Below are 17229 nucleotides of genomic sequence, written 5' to 3' on the forward strand. Positions count from 1 at the left end.
TCCTTGGTAGATATTGATAAGTGATGAGGGGTGCACTGGGGGAGTGACCAGTCCTCGGTAGACATTGATAAGTGATGATGGGTGCGCTGTGGGAGTGACCAGTCCTCGGTAAACATTGATAAGTGATGAGGTGTGTGCTAGGTGGAATGACAGCCTGTCTTGGGGGAAAAATCAAGGGGTGCAAGTTAAAGACGCTTGTCACATTAGTAGAACCCGTGTGAACGGTGGGAACGAAATCTTGTTGAATCTAGACTTATGTCTCCAGCTTGGAGTGAGTGAGTGAGTATTGTTTTACGCCAAATGTAGCATTATTCCAGCAATATCACGGCGGGTGACACCGGAAATGGGCTTCACACATTGTACCCATGTCGGGAATCAAACCTGGGCCTTTGTCGTGACAAGCAAACGCTTTAACCACGAGGCTACCCGACACCCCCCTTTTGTCTCCAGCTTGAAAGGCAGAACTCTACAAGAGTGAGTGAGGGATTATGGTTTTAAGCTGATTTCAGCAACAAATCAGTACTATCACAGCAAGGGCGTCAGGGCTCCACACTGTACCCATGTCGGGAATAGAACCTGGACCTTTGGTGTGACAAAGACAGCAAAATGTGCTAGAACTTGATTTGTACAATCAAAGAAACAAAGATTACTAAAAGACACCTGAGAAGGGTGTGCCCTGAAGTTTGATAAAGTCTGAGATCCCCCCCTTCCCCAACATCCACGACTACACACCCATGCAGCTACATCATTGCCATGTGTTACTCATCTAATAATAGGAGCGGAATCTCATTGTGGAACAAACAACGGGTTCCTGGTATCACAGAGCAGTTCCGGATTCCACCGTGTTCATGTTAAGGGAGGCTTGGTCATTACACAGTAATGGGGGCAAATATGCTGCAGGGTCAAGTGGGTTTCCTTCACCTTACACGTTCGGCCATGTTAGGTTAATCATTGCACTTTGATACCAACCAGCCCCACTGCCAAACACCCCGCCTCACAATGACTTGGTTTATGCATGTCATTGTATCCCAATTGCGTGGATCGATGCTCATGATGTCAATCACTGGATTGTCTGAACGGACTTGATTATTTACAGATCGCCGTCATACAGCTGGAATATTGCTGAGTGTTGTGTTAAACAAAACAAACATAATTCATTTGCCCCTACCTACCTACAGATAGAATTGTACAATGGGCTCTGCTTTTAACAGCGATTTCTTACAAATATGGACAGTTTTATCGCTTTCATTTTATACTGTGGTGGTATATGTGGAAGAATATGTGCTGGTAATATGTGGTATATTTATCCAAGAACACACAGAAGCTATTTTCTTGACTATGCCTTGAGCATGTGTCATGAATCACCATCAGTGCCTTGAAGCCAGAGATAAGTGCCTGGGGTCAAATCATGATATAAAGAGATGTCCAACTTGCTTTACATAATAATAATAATAATAATAATAATAATAATAATAATAATAATAATAATAATAATTAAGTGCATTTATAATGCGCCAGATTCCATTCACCAAGTAGGAAGCTCATAGCGCTACACTATTATTACCACGGTCATTGGATCAGTGAGCACTTGATTTTCATTCTCAGCTCCCTGGGGAGTATACAACCCAAGCTGCCTGTGAGGCGCCAGAAGGTAAAAGCCACATTACCATCGCATCCTACCGGCTACCCACTCACTGCTGGGTGAACAGAGGCACATTTCGAACAAAGTCACTTGCCTAAGGAGACACCACATGTGGTACATGTGCTTCAGTGTGGGGCAGGACCGCAGCCCTAGAAACTCTCAGGAGTCAAGCTACTGAACGTGGTCACCCATCCAACTACTCTCCGAGACCGACGTTGCTTAACTTCACCTGATTTGTGATCTGTGTGTTGTGCACAGGACCACATTGTATTTTGTTGATTCTATTATCAAAGATTGATGGTAATATCTCCACAGAGCAGGGTTAGAAATATAATCATTTGTGAAATTTGTTTTAAAAAACCATTGAAAATCTGATCTCATAAATTAAAAAAAACAGGTATTCTGAGTTTCCTTGCAGTCTCCAGACATTAACAGTCGCACATCATTGGGGGGAAAGAACTATAACACACGTTCACGCTTGGCTCCTGGGAACAAAATGGAATCAATAACACTTGCTAGGTCTTCATATTCTGCAATTGTTTTAAATGTTTGTTTTGCCTGGGAAAATTTAGGATTTCAGCTGGAATTGCAACTGACTGATCTCCTTCAGGCCTGGTAAAGTTGAGTATCAGTGAGAAGATGTGACACAACCACATACTGGAATGGCTGACTCTGACAGCTAATGAACGAGCTGAGGTCTCTCAGTAACACATATTTCTTAACAATGGTCAGACATGTTGTTATCTATTCTTATCTATGCAGAGACAACGTAAATGAAATATTTCACTCTTCCATCAGCCATGTAACAGGTATGTTATGGGGTAATATTTCCTAGACAGTACTGAGTCATACTGCCTAGAGAGTACTGAGTCATATTGCCTGGAGAGTACTGAGTAATATTGCCTGGAGAGTACTGAGTAATATCGCCCTGAGAGTACTGAGTAATATCGTCTATAGAGTACTGAGTAATATTGCCCATAGAGGATTGAATAATATTGCCTAGAGAGTACTGAGTAATATCGCCTAGAGAGTACTGAGTAATATTGCCTTGAGTACTGAGTATTATTGCCTAGAGAGTATTGAGTAATATTGCCCATAGAGGATTGAATAATAATGCCTACAGAGTACTGAGTAATGTTGCCTTGAGAGTACTGAGTAATATTGCCTAGAGAGTACTGAGTAATATCGCCTACAGAGTACTGAGTAATATTGCCTAGAGAGTACTGAGTAATATCGCCTACAGAATACTGAGTAATATTGCCTTGAGAGTACTGAGTAATATTGCCTAGAGAGTACTGAGTAATATCGCCTACAGAGTACTGAGTAATATTGCCTAGAGAAGTCTACGAACTGGATGTTGAGTTCATTATGTGATTTTGATTGGACTATGCATAGACTTGTTAGACCAGCCAAAATATATCTCCAAAATTCCAGGCTATTTCGGCAAGGGTGGAAACTGGACTTTTATAGTCAGTTAACTCGACATGCCTCGAGAAGATGGAAATATATAGTTCCTGCTCTGTGTTTCCTGCTGATTCTGATGAAGTAACATTGAGAACTTCGCTTTGATTCACATTGCTTTCAGAGACAGCAGTACCAGTGGTTCTGTAACATTAACATCCAAATAGGCACCATTTCAAAATGCTCTCACTGAATTACAAATACCTGATGTGTCATGTATATTATGTTATAGGAGTTGAAGTATTTTAAACAACATCTACAACCACTTAACTCTGGATAGCTCAGCCCCAACAAGTTATTTCCGCCTCTTGTTTTCACAACATGAGTCAATGACAATCCATAAGTGAAATATACCGCTGTGATAGCTGACACGCACATAGCGCTCAGTGTAGGGACATCTATGCTGGCACTTCCTGAGCCTCTGAACAAGGACTCTGAATACCCATCACCTAATGGTTTCCCTATAGCTAGAAGGGACATTGATTGACAGTTTGACAGGTGATGACTTTCAAGATGGCTTAGATGTCTGTGGTAATCAATTAGAAGATGTGGATAATGGATTATGCGTAGATTGTGTTTCACCTTCCCAGCTAGGTAAGTCTTTAAACTAACTTTCCTTCCTACCTGGTTGCTTCTCCTTAAGAATTGATGACCTGTCAATGGATGGGAAAATGTATGAAAATTTGACAGATAACTCGAGCATACAGAGACAAAATGTTGGCCAGCCACAGTGATATTCAATAATTTATTTACCCTGGGGGAAAAACTCACCGATACAAAAACAATCCCTTCATTGTCATTTCTTCAAAGATCCCTAAATTAAACAATACAACTCATTGACCTTGACCTTAAACAAGACAAATTCTTAAAGGGGAACTATCCTCTGGACAGTTAGCAGTTCAAGGACTTCTGATTAAAATACTTACATAAACACTGTTTGTAAACTCATATTTTTTGTATCATTTTGTTTTTTTGTTGTGTATTAATGCCACACTGATCAATAAACCAAACATACAATGGCTGCCTATACCACTACATAACCTACATCACCCATTGCTGTCACATGATCGTGCCAAATGGCCTTGAGATTGGTGAAAGCTTAGATAAAGATTTGGCTCACGTCAAATGGTATTTTCTTCAAGGTCATAACAAAGATACATTAGCTGCGTGCGACTGAGAATTGATGTTGGTGTGTTTGTGTAAATACAAACACATGCAAAGTGTGACATGAGAAGAACATCAATTTCTCCGTTATGGGGCTATTAAGTGTTAAAGAAACACATTTTGAAAATTGCTTTGGATCTTAACTGTGTTCATTAACAGGACAACATAAGTTTTCCTAATGCAATCTTCTTCCCTGGAATATTAACTTCTCACAGAAAATGAAAAATGGGATTGGAAATAATGGTGTTCACAAACATGTGGGCGATCAAAAAACAAAGATGACTCTATCATTTGCAAATGGAAACCATCAACCCTATGTGTTCTCCTGTCCATCCATCTGTTCATTTATCTGTCCATCTGTCCATCCATCTGAGATCCATCTGTTCATTCATCTGTCTATCCATCTGTCCATCCATCTGTCCATCAGAGATCCATCTGTCATCCATCTGAGATCCATCGGTTCATTCATCTGTCTATCATCTGTCCATTGTTCTGTCCATCCATCTGTCCATCCATCTGTCCATCAGAGATCCATCTGTCATCCATCTGAGATCCATCGGTTCATTCATCTGTCTATCATCTGTCCATTGTTCTGTCCATTGTTCTGTCCATTCATCTGAAATCATCAGTCCATCCATCTGTCCATCCATCTGTCCATCAGAGATCCATCTGTCATCCATCTGAGATCCATCTGTCTATCCATCTGTCCATTGTTCTGTCCATCCATCCATCCATTCATCTGAAATCATCTGTGCATCCATCTGTCCATCCACCCGTTCCATCAGGAACCATCAAGCAAATGTCCCTATCTGGTGCTGGTGGAACACTGCTGATACTTTGACCTGAAGTAGGAACTCTGCTTGTCTCAGGCTTACGATTACTTGACATGTGATAGCTTGTCGGCAGGACTTCCAGTCAATGGAGTTTAACTGTAGTGTCCACCATGACAATGAATAATAAACTGTAAATAATCACTATATCCTCACTCACTCACTGACACTCAAAGGCTCCCAGGCTCTGTGACCTGGCTGATCGTGTTATGCCGTACCACGCTGACATGGACCAATGCTCATAGTATCTATTACTGGATTGTCTGGGCCAGACTCATCCAGGCCGGTATCATATGAATGGAGTATTGCTGAGAGCAGCATTTGGCAACAAGCGCACATTGTTTTAATGAAAGCAGTGTTCGTGGTGCGTGCTGCCATCACAGCAGGACATGCTTCCTTTGGGGGGTGGGGGGGGGGGGGACACCTGGTGCCAGCACTGATTTGCAGAAATTCGAACTGATTATTTCCTTGCGATGATGTTCTGAATATGTAGTAGTCACTATGAATTATCACCCTGTGCACACAATGTTTAACTACATGTGAAGTGAAGTATACTTTTCAACCTTGCTGTTCAATGTATTGTCTGCTAACCTCCTTAGCTGTTGATGGGAAACAAGAGACATGTTCTTGTTGATGGGAAACACTAGACATGTTCTTGTTGATGGGAAACAGACATGTTCTTGTTGATGGGAAACACTAGACATGTCCTTGTTGATAGGAACACTTGAAATGTTCTTGTTGATGGGAAACACTAGACATGTTCTTGTTGATGGGAAACACTAGACATGTTCTTGTTGATGGGAAACACTAGACATGTTCTTGTTGATGGAAAACACTAGACATGTTCTTGTTGATGGGAAACACTAGACATGTTCTTGTTGATGGGAAACACTAGACATGTTCTTGTTGATGGGAAACAGACATGTTCTTGTTGATGGGAAACACTAGACATGTTCTTGTTGATGGGAAACACTAGACATGTTCTTGTTGATGGGAAACACTAGACATGTTCCTGTTGATGGGAAACACTAGACATGTTCTTGTTGATGGGAAACACTAGACATGTTCCTGTTGATGGGAAACACTAGACATGTCCTTGTTGATGGGAAACACTTAGACATGTTCCTGTTGATGGGAAAAACAGACATGTTCTTGTTGATGGGAAACACTAGACATGTTCTTGTTGATATGAAACACGAGACATGTTCTTGTTGATAGGACACTTGAAATGTTCTTGTTGATTGGAAACACTAGACATGTTCTTGTTGATATGAAACACTAGACACGCTCTTGTTGATAGGACACTTGAAATGTTCTTGTTGATGGGAAACACTAGACATGTCCTTGTTGATGGGAAACACTAGACATGTTCTTGTTGATGGGAAACACTAGACATGTCCTTGTTGATGGGAAACACTAGACATGTTCTTGTTGATGGGAAACACTAGACATGTTCTTGATGGGAAACACTAGACATGTCCTTGTTGATGGGAAACACTAGACATGTTCTTGTTGATGGGAAACACTTAGACATGTTCCTGTTGATGGGAAAAACAGACATGTTCTTGTTGATGGGAAACACTAGACATGTTCTTGTTGATGGGAAACACTAGACATGTTCTTGTTGATGGGAAACACTTAGACATGTTCCTGTTGATGGGAAAAACAGACATTTCTTGTTGATGGGAAACACTAGACATGTTCTTGTTGATGGGAAACACTAGACATGTTCTTGTTGATGGGAAACACAGACATGTTCTTGTTGATGGGAAACACTAGACATGTCCTTGTTGATGGGAAATACTAGACATGTTCTTGTTGATGGGAAACACTAGACATGTCCTTGTTGATGGGAAACACTAGACATGTTCTTGTTGATGGGAAACACTAGACATGTTCTTGTTGATGGGAAACACTAGACATGTCCTTGTTGATGGGAAACACTAGACATGTCCTTGTTCATGGGAAATACTAGACATGTTCTTGTTGATGGGAAACACTAGACATGTCCTTGTTGATGGGAAACACTAGACATGTTCTTGTTGATGGGAAACACTAGACATGTTCTTGTTGATGGGAAACACTAGACATGTCCTTGTTGATGGGAAACACTAGACATGTCCTTGTTGATGGGAAACACTAGACATGTTCTTGTTGATGGGAAACACTAGACATGTTCTTGTTGATGGGAAACACTAGACATGTCCTTGTTGATGGGAAACACTAGACATGTCCTTGTTGATGGGAAACACAGACATGTTCTTGTTGATGGGGAACACTAGACATGTTCTTGTTGATGGGGAACACTAGACATGTTCTTGTTGATAGGACACTTGAAATGTTCTTGTTGATTGGAAACACTAGACATGTTCTTGTTGATATGAAACACTAGACACGCTCTTGTTGATAGGACACTTGAAATGTTCTTGTTGATGGGAAACACTAGACATGTCCTTGTTGATGGGAAACACTAGACATGTTCTTGTTGATGGGAAACACTAGACATGTCCTTGTTGATGGGAAACACTAGACATGTTCTTGTTGATGGGAAACACTAGACATGTTCTTGATGGGAAACACTAGACATGTCCTTGTTGATGGGAAACACTAGACATGTTCTTGTTGATGGGAAACACTTAGACATGTTCCTGTTGATGGGAAAAACAGACATGTTCTTGTTGATGGGAAACACTAGACATGTTCTTGTTGATGGGAAACACTAGACATGTTCTTGTTGATGGGAAACACTAGACATGTTCTTGTTGATGGGAAACACTAGACATGTTCTTGTTGATGGGAAACACTTAGACATGTTCCTGTTGATGGGAAAAACAGACATTTCTTGTTGATGGGAAACACTAGACATGTTCTTGTTGATGGGAAACACTAGACATGTTCTTGTTGATGGGAAACACAAGACATGTCCTTGTTGATGGGAAACACTAGACATGTCCTTGTTGATGGGAAATACTAGACATGTTCTTGTTGATGGGAAACACTAGACATGTCCTTGTTGATGGGAAACACTAGACATGTCCTTGTTGATGGGAAACACTAGACATGTTCTTGTTGATGGGAAACACTAGACATGTCCTTGTTGATGGGAAACACTAGACATGTCCTTGTTCATGGGAAATACTAGACATGTTCTTGTTCATGGGAAACACTAGACATGTCCTTGTTGATGGGAAACACTAGACATGTTCTTGTTGATGGGAAACACTAGACATGTTCTTGTTGATGGGAAACACTAGACATGTCCTTGTTGATGGGAAACACTAGACATGTCCTTGTTGATGGGAAACACTAGACATGTTCTTGTTGATGGGAAACACTAGACATGTTCTTGTTGATGGGAAACACTAGACATGTCCTTGTTGATGGGAAACACTAGACATGTCCTTGTTGATGGGAAACACAGACATGTTCTTGTTGATGGGGAACACTAGACATGTTCTTGTTGATGGGGAACACTAGACATGTTCTTGTTGATGGGAAACACTAGACATGTCCTTGTTGATGGGAAACACAGACATGTTCTTGTTGATGGGGAACACTAGACATGTTCTTGTTGATGGGAAACACTAGACATGTCCTTGTTGATGGGAAACACTAGACATGTTCTTGTTGATGGGGAACAAAGACATGTTCTTGTTGATGGGAAACACTAGACATGTTCTTGTTGATGGGAAACACTAGACATGTTCTTGTTGATGGGAAACACTAGACATGTTCTTGTTGATGGGAAACACTAGACATGTCCTTGTTGATGGGAAACACTAGACATGTTCTTGTTGATGGGGAACAAAGACATGTTCTTGTTGATAGGAAACACGAGACATGTTCTTGTTGATAGGAAACACGAGACATGTTCTTGTGGATAGGAAACACGAGACATGTTCTTGTTGATGGGAAACACTAGACATGTTCTTGTTGATGGGAAACAAAGACATGTTCTTGTTGATGGGAAACACAGACATGTTCTTGTTGATGGGAAACACTAGACATGTTCTTGTTGATAGGAAACACGAGGCATGTTCTTGTGGATAGGAAACACGAGACATGTTCTTGTTGATAGGAAACACGAGACATGTTCTTGTGGATAGGAAACACGAGACATGTTCTTGTGGATAGGAAACACAAGACATGTTCTTGTTGATAGGAAACACGAGACATGTTCTTGTGGATAGGAAACACGAGACATGTTCTAGGTTTCTGTGGTGATGGAGTTCAAATAGCATACTACTTGCAGCAGTTGAACAAAGTGGCTGCCTGCAATTAGATTATTCTTCTCTTCCCATATCTCATCGGAAGTTTCCTTTGAACAACCTTGTTTGCTGGGACTGAACACTTTCTCCAGCTTCTGTGCCGGCTGTTAATTATAGAAGACACATGGCCAAGTTATAACAACAAATTGGTCAGAAGTGGCAGCATACCTAGAAAATACCCCAAATCAAAAGAATTCTAAATTGTTATAAAAATAGATTTCAATGAAAATACCAAGCTCACGGTCTGGGTAAAAGTGTCAGCGACTGACAAATGGATTTCATTGAAAATGCCAAGTCCACATTCTCCATGAAAGTGCCAGTGATACCAGGACCTCCTTGTTTCATTACATTACAAACAGACCAGGCTGAAGCAGAGCCATCTAACCAGCTGCAGTCCCTGTTTATCAATGGACTATCACGAGCCCTGTGGTAGACGTTCTCTTCCCTGTGGCCTGGAGCAACAATGTGATTTATTACTGGCCATTGGTCATCTCCTGTCCAAGGCTTCCAGTGATGTGTGATACGGTTCCCATATTCCTTGATGACCACTACTTGAAACCATTGACCTACTGGCTTGACCTGCCAGTCATTATCTGGCCACATTTGGAACTGACCATTTAAGACAATTATTTGACTGGATATCAAAGTGAACGAATGAAGCGTGTTGATTGACGGACTCCCCTAGTTATAACTATGTTCCTCTCATGCCTGGTCAGGCCGCTGTAGGAGTGTAGTGAAGCCTTCAGTACAAATGTTGGCTAGCTCCCCCATTGAAATATTATCTACTGCATGACAATCGGTAGTCCTGCGCCATGACTGAATTTATATTTTTTAGGTATATTCTTTTTATAAAAGCCCAGGCAAGTCTAGATCAAACTAACAAAGTCTAGTTTGATGAAAACAGCAGAAGAAGAAAGGTTATTTTGAAAAAAATTCACTATTTTAAGGACATGTTTTCATTGACTACGTGTTAGTCTAGACATTCAGGCTAAGCATAAACCGTATGATGAGAGGCTTGGCAGTTTTGGGGAGTGCATTTTACTTTTGTAATTAGTCTACCATAGCATATTTGTTTCAACACTTTAAGGGGTGATGGGGCAGCCTGGTGATTAATGTTAGGTTAGGTTTTATTCCCCATATGGAAACAATGTCTTGTTTCAAGCTCATGGTGTCTCCTGCATGACCATCTTCCCGAGGCAAGGGAGTTTACTGACTTTAAAAGTCCAGTTTCCACCCTTGCCAAACTAGGCTGGAATTACTGGGCTCGACCCTTGCGCCACCAGTGGCTATAACCAATTATGTCCCTTCTAAGCCTCTCCTATGGACCAATCAGATTCCACCTCTCGTATCACTTGCGTTTGCTTCACACAAAAAGGTGGTGCCCAGTCAGGATGATCTGATCGATAATCAAGATCTATATTGTGATAAAACGGGTCTTACATCGCGAAATGCATCAAATCACGTGAGCACCTTGTTTAAAAACATGAAAGGATTTGGAAAATATCTGCTGACAATGAATTGGCGATGCACATGCTTTGCAAATCCTGCAATTGACTGAAATCCGCACGACAGTTTACGAACCGGATTTCGATTTCGGTGCGAGATTTTGATTGGACTATGCATTGACTTGTTAGTCCAGCCAAACTCTAACTCCATAATACCAGCTTAGTTCGGCAAGGGTGGAAACTGTACTTTTATAGTCAGTTAACTCTCTTGCCTCGGGAAGATGCAGCATGACATGGCCTATACATTGATAAAAGACAACGACATACCATGACACTGATAGTCTCACCTTGCCATGAGTGAATGAGATTTGATTCCACATTGAACAGTATTCTAGTAAAATGTATGAGGAAAGCCCTAATTGATGTAGGTCTTATAGTGAGTGAGTGAGTTGGGTTTTTAATGCAGCTTTTACCAGTATTCCAGTTATATCATGACATGTCAGCTTAATGTGGGAGGAAAGCCCAAAGTGATGCAGGTCTCAGACGTTTACCACTTCGTTGAAACCCACGAGTACGGGTATGGTGCTGACAAACCTAGAAACATAACCGGGGCGAACCGTGATTCGAACCCACAATCATAGATTTCTGGGACACAACTCTGCACAGCAAATCACGGAGCCTTAGATGACTTGGCCACCCGTGCCCCCGTAGGTCTTCTAAACGTTTACTACTTTGGTGAAATGTAAGTATGGATATGGTGTTGACAAACCTACAAAACTTAATTGGATCGAAACCACAATCAAAGGTTCCTGGCATGCCCAAGGGACGCAGCTCTGCAAGGCGAATTGCGTCCCATCAGGCGATTGGGCTACCCACCCCACCTCCCACCCCACCCCACCCCACCCCCCTCTTGACAGAGATACAGAAAGTCTAGACAGGCTGAAACACTTATTTCAGTAAGCCACTGGGAACATGTTGAGAATGATCCCTTCCCCACTGGCCACTCAACACACTTAGCATTCCTTTCACACACACCGATTCCTCATCCAGCGCTAAGCTCCATGACTATGTCTGATGCTGCAGCTGAAACTAACAGACATGCTTCAACAAACGTTCAAGGCAAGGCATTACAGGATCAAGCTGCCCAGCTTGTGAGACTGATGAACTGTTGCCGCTGTGTGTCTAACTGTGTTTACCTCCCAGCTATCAAATCTCACTGAAATGCACTGCAATAACACCCAGTGTCTCTTTGATGGCCGTAATGCAATTGACTTGCTTCATCCCACAGTGTAATCAGACATGACAGACAGGTGCCCTGACCCATTCCCAGACCAACATGGTTACATATCCGTCACTGATTCTCAACACTGAGCTGTACAGATTATGGAACACTATCAGTCTTGAGTCCGTCACTGATTCTCAACACTGAGCTGTACAGATTATGGAACACTATCAGTCTTGAGTCCGTCACTGATTCTCAACACTGAGCTGTACAGATTATGGAACACTATCAGTCTTGAGTCCGTCACTGATTCTCAACACTAAGCTGTACAGATTATGGAACACTATCAGTCTTGAGTCTGTCGCTGACTCTCAACACTGAGCTGTACAGGTTATGGAACACTATCAGTCTTGAGTCTGTCGCTGACTCTCAACACTGAGCTGTACAGATTATGGAACACTATCAGTCTTGAGTTCGTCACTGATTCTCAACACTGAGCTGTACAGATTATGGAACACTATCAGTCTTGAGTCCGTCACTGATTCTCAACACTGAGCTGTACAGATTATGGAACACTATCAGTCTTGAGTCCGTCATTGATTCTCAACACTGAGCTGTACAGATTATGGAACACTATCAGTCTTGAGTCCGTCACTGATTCTCAACACTAAGCTGTACAGATTATGGAACACTATCAGTCTTGAGTCCGTCACTGGTTCTCAACACTGAGCTGTACAGATTATGGAACACTATCAGTCTTGAGTCCGTCACTGATTCTCAACACTGAGCTGTACAGATTATGGAACACTATCAGTCTTGAGTCCGTCACTGATTCTCAACACTGAGCTGTACAGATTATGGAACACTATCAGTCTTGAGTCTGTCGCTGATTCTCAACACTAAGCTGTACAGATTATGGAACACTATCAGTCTTGAGTCTGTCGCTGACTCTCAACACTGAGCTGTACAGATTATGGAACACTATCAGTCTTGAGTCCGTCACTGGTTCTCAACACTAAGCTGTACAGATTATGGAACACTATCAGTCTTGAGTCCGTCACTGATTCTCAACACTGAGCTGTACAGATTATGGAACACTATCAGTCTTGAGTCTGTCGCTGATTCTCAACACTGAGCTGTACAGGTTATGGAACACTATCAGTCTTGAGTCCGTCACTGATTCTCAACACTAAGCTGTACAGATTATGGAACACTATCAGTCTTGAGTCCGTCACTGATTCTCAACACTGAGCTGTACAGATTATGGAACACTATCAGTCTTGAGTCCGTCACTGATTCTCAACACTGAGCTGTACAGGTTATGGAACACTATCAGTCTTGAGTCCGTCACTGATTCTCAACACTGAGCTGTACAGATTATGGAACACTATCAGTCTTGAGTCTGTCGCTGATTCTCAACACTAAGCTGTACAGATTATGGAACACTATCAGTCTTGAGTTCGTCACTGATTCTCAACACTGAGCTGTACAGATTATGGAACACTATCAGTCTTGAGTCCGTCACTGATTCTCAACACTGAGCTGTACAGATTATGGAACACTATCAGTCTTGAGTCCGTCACTGATTCTCAACACTGAGCTGTACAGATTATGGAACACTATCAGTCTTGAGTCCGTCACTGATTCTCAACACTAAGCTGTACAGATTATGGAACACTATCAGTCTTGAGTCCGTCACTGGTTCTCAACACTGAGCTGTACAGGTTATGGAACACTATCAGTCTTGAGTCCGTCACTGATTCTCAACACTAAGCTGTACAGGTTATGGAACACTATCAGTCTTGAGTTCGTCACTGATTCTCAACACTGAGCTGTACAGATTATGGAACACTATCAGTCTTGAGTCCGTCACTGATTCTCAACACTGAGCTGTACAGATTATGGAACACTATCAGTCTTGAGTCCGTCACTGATTCTCAACACTGAGCTGTACAGATTATGGAACACTATCAGTCTTGAGTCCGTCACTGATTCTCAACACTAAGCTGTACAGATTATGGAACACTATCAGTCTTGAGTCTGTCGCTGACTCTCAACACTAAGCTGTACAGATTATGGAACACTATCAGTCTTGAGTCCGTCACTGATTCTCAACACTAAGCTGTACAGATTATGGAACACTATCAGTCTTGAGTTCGTCACTGATTCTCAACACTGAGCTGTACAGATTATGGAACACTATCAGTCTTGAGTCCGTCACTGATTCTCAACACTAAGCTGTACAGATTATGGAACACTATCAGTCTTGAGTCTGTCGCTGATTCTCAACACTGAGCTGTACAGATTATGGAACACTATCAGTCTTGAGTCCGTCACTGGTTCTCAACACTGAGCTGTACAGGTTATGGAACACTATCAGTCTTGAGTCCGTCACTGATTCTCAACACTGAGCTGTACAGATTATGGAACACTATCAGTCTTGAGTCCGTCACTGGTTCTCAACACTAAGCTGTACAGATTATGGAACACTATCAGTCTTGAGTCCGTCATTGATTCTCAACACTAAGCTGTACAGATTATGGAACACTATCAGTCTTGAGTCCGTCACTGGTTCTCAACACTAAGCTGTACAGATTATGGAACACTATCAGTCTTGAGTCCGTCATTGATTCTCAATATTAAGACAATATTCCACTCGATCATTGTTCTAATGTATGGAAACCCATTCTCCCCCAGGGATGCCTTTTCTGTCTCAGAGTGAGTGAGTGAGTGAGTGAGTGAGTGAGTGAGTGAGTGAGTGAGTGAGTGAGTGAGTGAGTGAGTGAGTGAGTGAGTGAGTGAGTGAGTGAGTTGGGTTTACCACCCCTTTTAACAGTATTCCAGTTATATCACGGCGTGTCAGCTTAATGTGGGAGGAAAGGAAAGCCCGAAGTGATGCAGGTCTCAGACGTTTACCCCTTCTGTAAAACCCACGAGCACGGGTATGGTGCTGACAAACCTAGAAACATAATCAGGGCGAACTGGGATAAGAACCCACAATCATAGGTTTCTGGCGTGCCTAAGGGACGCAACTCTGCACGGCGAATCACGGAGCCTTAGACGACTGGGCCGCCTGTTCCCCCTCCCGACATGATAAGACACTGGAGCTATATCTGACCAATCAAGTAAGTATGTACCAATCCAACCAAATTACCACAAAACAGAAGCAGCCAAACCACCATGTCTTGTGTACATTGGCCAATGTGCTACACCTTACACCCAGGTACAGGTCACACACCCTCCTGTTGGCTGTGCAAGCTACCGTGTCTTGTGTACGCTGGGCAATATGCTACACCTTACACCCAGGTACAGGTCACACACCCGCCTGTTGGCTGTGCAAGCTACCATGTCTTGTGTACACTGGGCAATGTGCTACACCTTACACCCAGGTAGAGGTCACACACCCTCCTGTTGGCTGTGCAAGCTACCGTGTCTTGTGTACGCTGGGCAATATGCTACACCTTACACCCAGGTACAGGTCACACACCCGCCTGTTGGCTGTGCAAGCTACCATGTCTTGTGTACACTGGGCAATGTGCTACACCTTACACCCAGGTAGAGGTCACACACCCTCCTGTTGGCTGTGCAAGCTACCTGTGCAGGATAAGAGGTGAAGCAAGTTTGGAATTACAAAGCACATGTGGAAGTGGCCTGTGTAAACACTAGCACCATGGATGGCAGGGAACAGGTCCCTTGCATCTTCAGAACCCTCTCAACATGGCTATAGCCGGTACTTCCACGCTCTTTACCCCACATCAGAAGCCACTGGGGAAAGCACACACAATTATCAGTGTTGGTGCGAGGAATCTGTATGTGAACTAAAAGTTTGTCTTGTGTGTTTGGTGCAGATAAGTGTTCTTTATTTTCTAAATGTAAAACTTCAATGCCAGAGAATAACCTGTCTTGATTATCTGACAAAACAGATTCCATTGGGCGTAATAGCGAAAGTAGAGTTGAGAATTTTATGAATGGATCACTGAAAATCAGCCGGGAGACTTCATTTTCACTTGCCAGAACCATACAGGATATCAATTAAACTTGAATTTAATGAATTTAATGAAACAAGCATGAAATACTCATATCCCCCGTCAATATAACATGTCTGGATGTGTGCAAGGCAGGAAATATTGTACCATTTTCAAGATCTGCTCCAGAAACAGGCGCACCGTCACTATTTTCAGTCTAATTCAAAGTCATTGCAATGGAAATTCAAAAAATATTTTTTTCAAAAATCCCAAACTATCAGAAGACACCAGCGTACCACTAGACTTATCTATATGCCAAGTTTGGTTATGATATCTCTCATGGTTTTTGAGTGCTGCTCCACAAACAAAATGTGATGGATGGAAAAACGGAGGGAAAGCACCCATTCCTATATCCCCTTCCACTTCGTGGTGTGGGATTATAACTGAGTATAAAAAATACACAACATGACATTGCTGTTTTGCTAAATAACATGAGCCAATCAAATATTGACATAACATCACATAACATTGTTCAGCATAAGTGTAAAACAATAGTTAAACAAATTAATTAATATTATCTTTACAACCGTTCAGCTATCATAGTTTGATCTCCATGAGGTGCCACAGGTTTATGCGATCTACAGCCCAAACTATGTGTTAAGAAGCACACACTTAAACCTCTGGGGTTTTATTCATTAATCCCCTACTGTAAAGGGGAAGTTATGATCAACAGTTGCCACGGTAACCAATAAACGTGCAATTCCATTCTAGATGCAGTTCCATTTAAGTCACTTCAAGTCCCTCGTCAAATGTCCTGACTTATACCTTAATTACCCTGACAAGCATCGGACAAATTCAGGGTCATGTCCTTTCTGTCTTTACTGCAGATCTCTGTAGACAATCAGGGTACTGGTTTCATTAGCAAGTCACAGGGGCCTTGTCCTCATATTAAGAGCAATACTCCGACACAATGTCTACAAATCGGAGATAAATAGATGCTGTGCTGGATTTAGCACTGTGGTAGAGGGCTCCCTTGTGGGGTTGGTGCCGTAGATGTATGAATACCATCTTGTTAGGATTACTACAATATGAACTCACATGGACATAACGGACGTATTATATTTGTGTTTTCAAAACAACAATGGAAAGGGGGTGAAAGTTCTGTAGTTCACCCTACCCCTGTATCTGTGTGTGGGAGATGGCAGACACTGCATGGTACGACCTCGCTATAT

The 17229-nt window shown here is 42.1% G+C and overlaps 2 protein-coding genes across 6 annotated transcripts in view; one reads left to right on the forward strand and one right to left on the reverse strand.

Moving 5' to 3' along the window:
- Positions 1–17229, reverse strand: part of LOC124152934 (histone deacetylase 6-like) — a 341819-nt gene that overhangs the window by 135917 nt on the left and 188673 nt on the right. The window lies entirely within an intron of this gene.
- The window catches only part of LOC124152962 (G-protein coupled receptor moody-like), a 73599-nt gene continuing 59839 nt past the window's right edge, over positions 3470–17229 (forward strand). For both annotated transcript variants that reach the window (XR_007221644.1, XM_046526051.2), the window contains exon 1: positions 3470–3697. The gene's annotated coding sequence lies outside the window, so the exon portion shown is untranslated. The remainder of the gene's footprint in view (positions 3698–17229) is intronic.

The sequence above is a fragment of the Haliotis rufescens genome, unplaced genomic scaffold (genome assembly GCF_023055435.1).
Source record: "Haliotis rufescens isolate VD_foot unplaced genomic scaffold, xgHalRufe1.0.p SCAF_16, whole genome shotgun sequence".
NCBI lineage: Eukaryota > Metazoa > Mollusca > Gastropoda > Lepetellida > Haliotidae > Haliotis > Haliotis rufescens.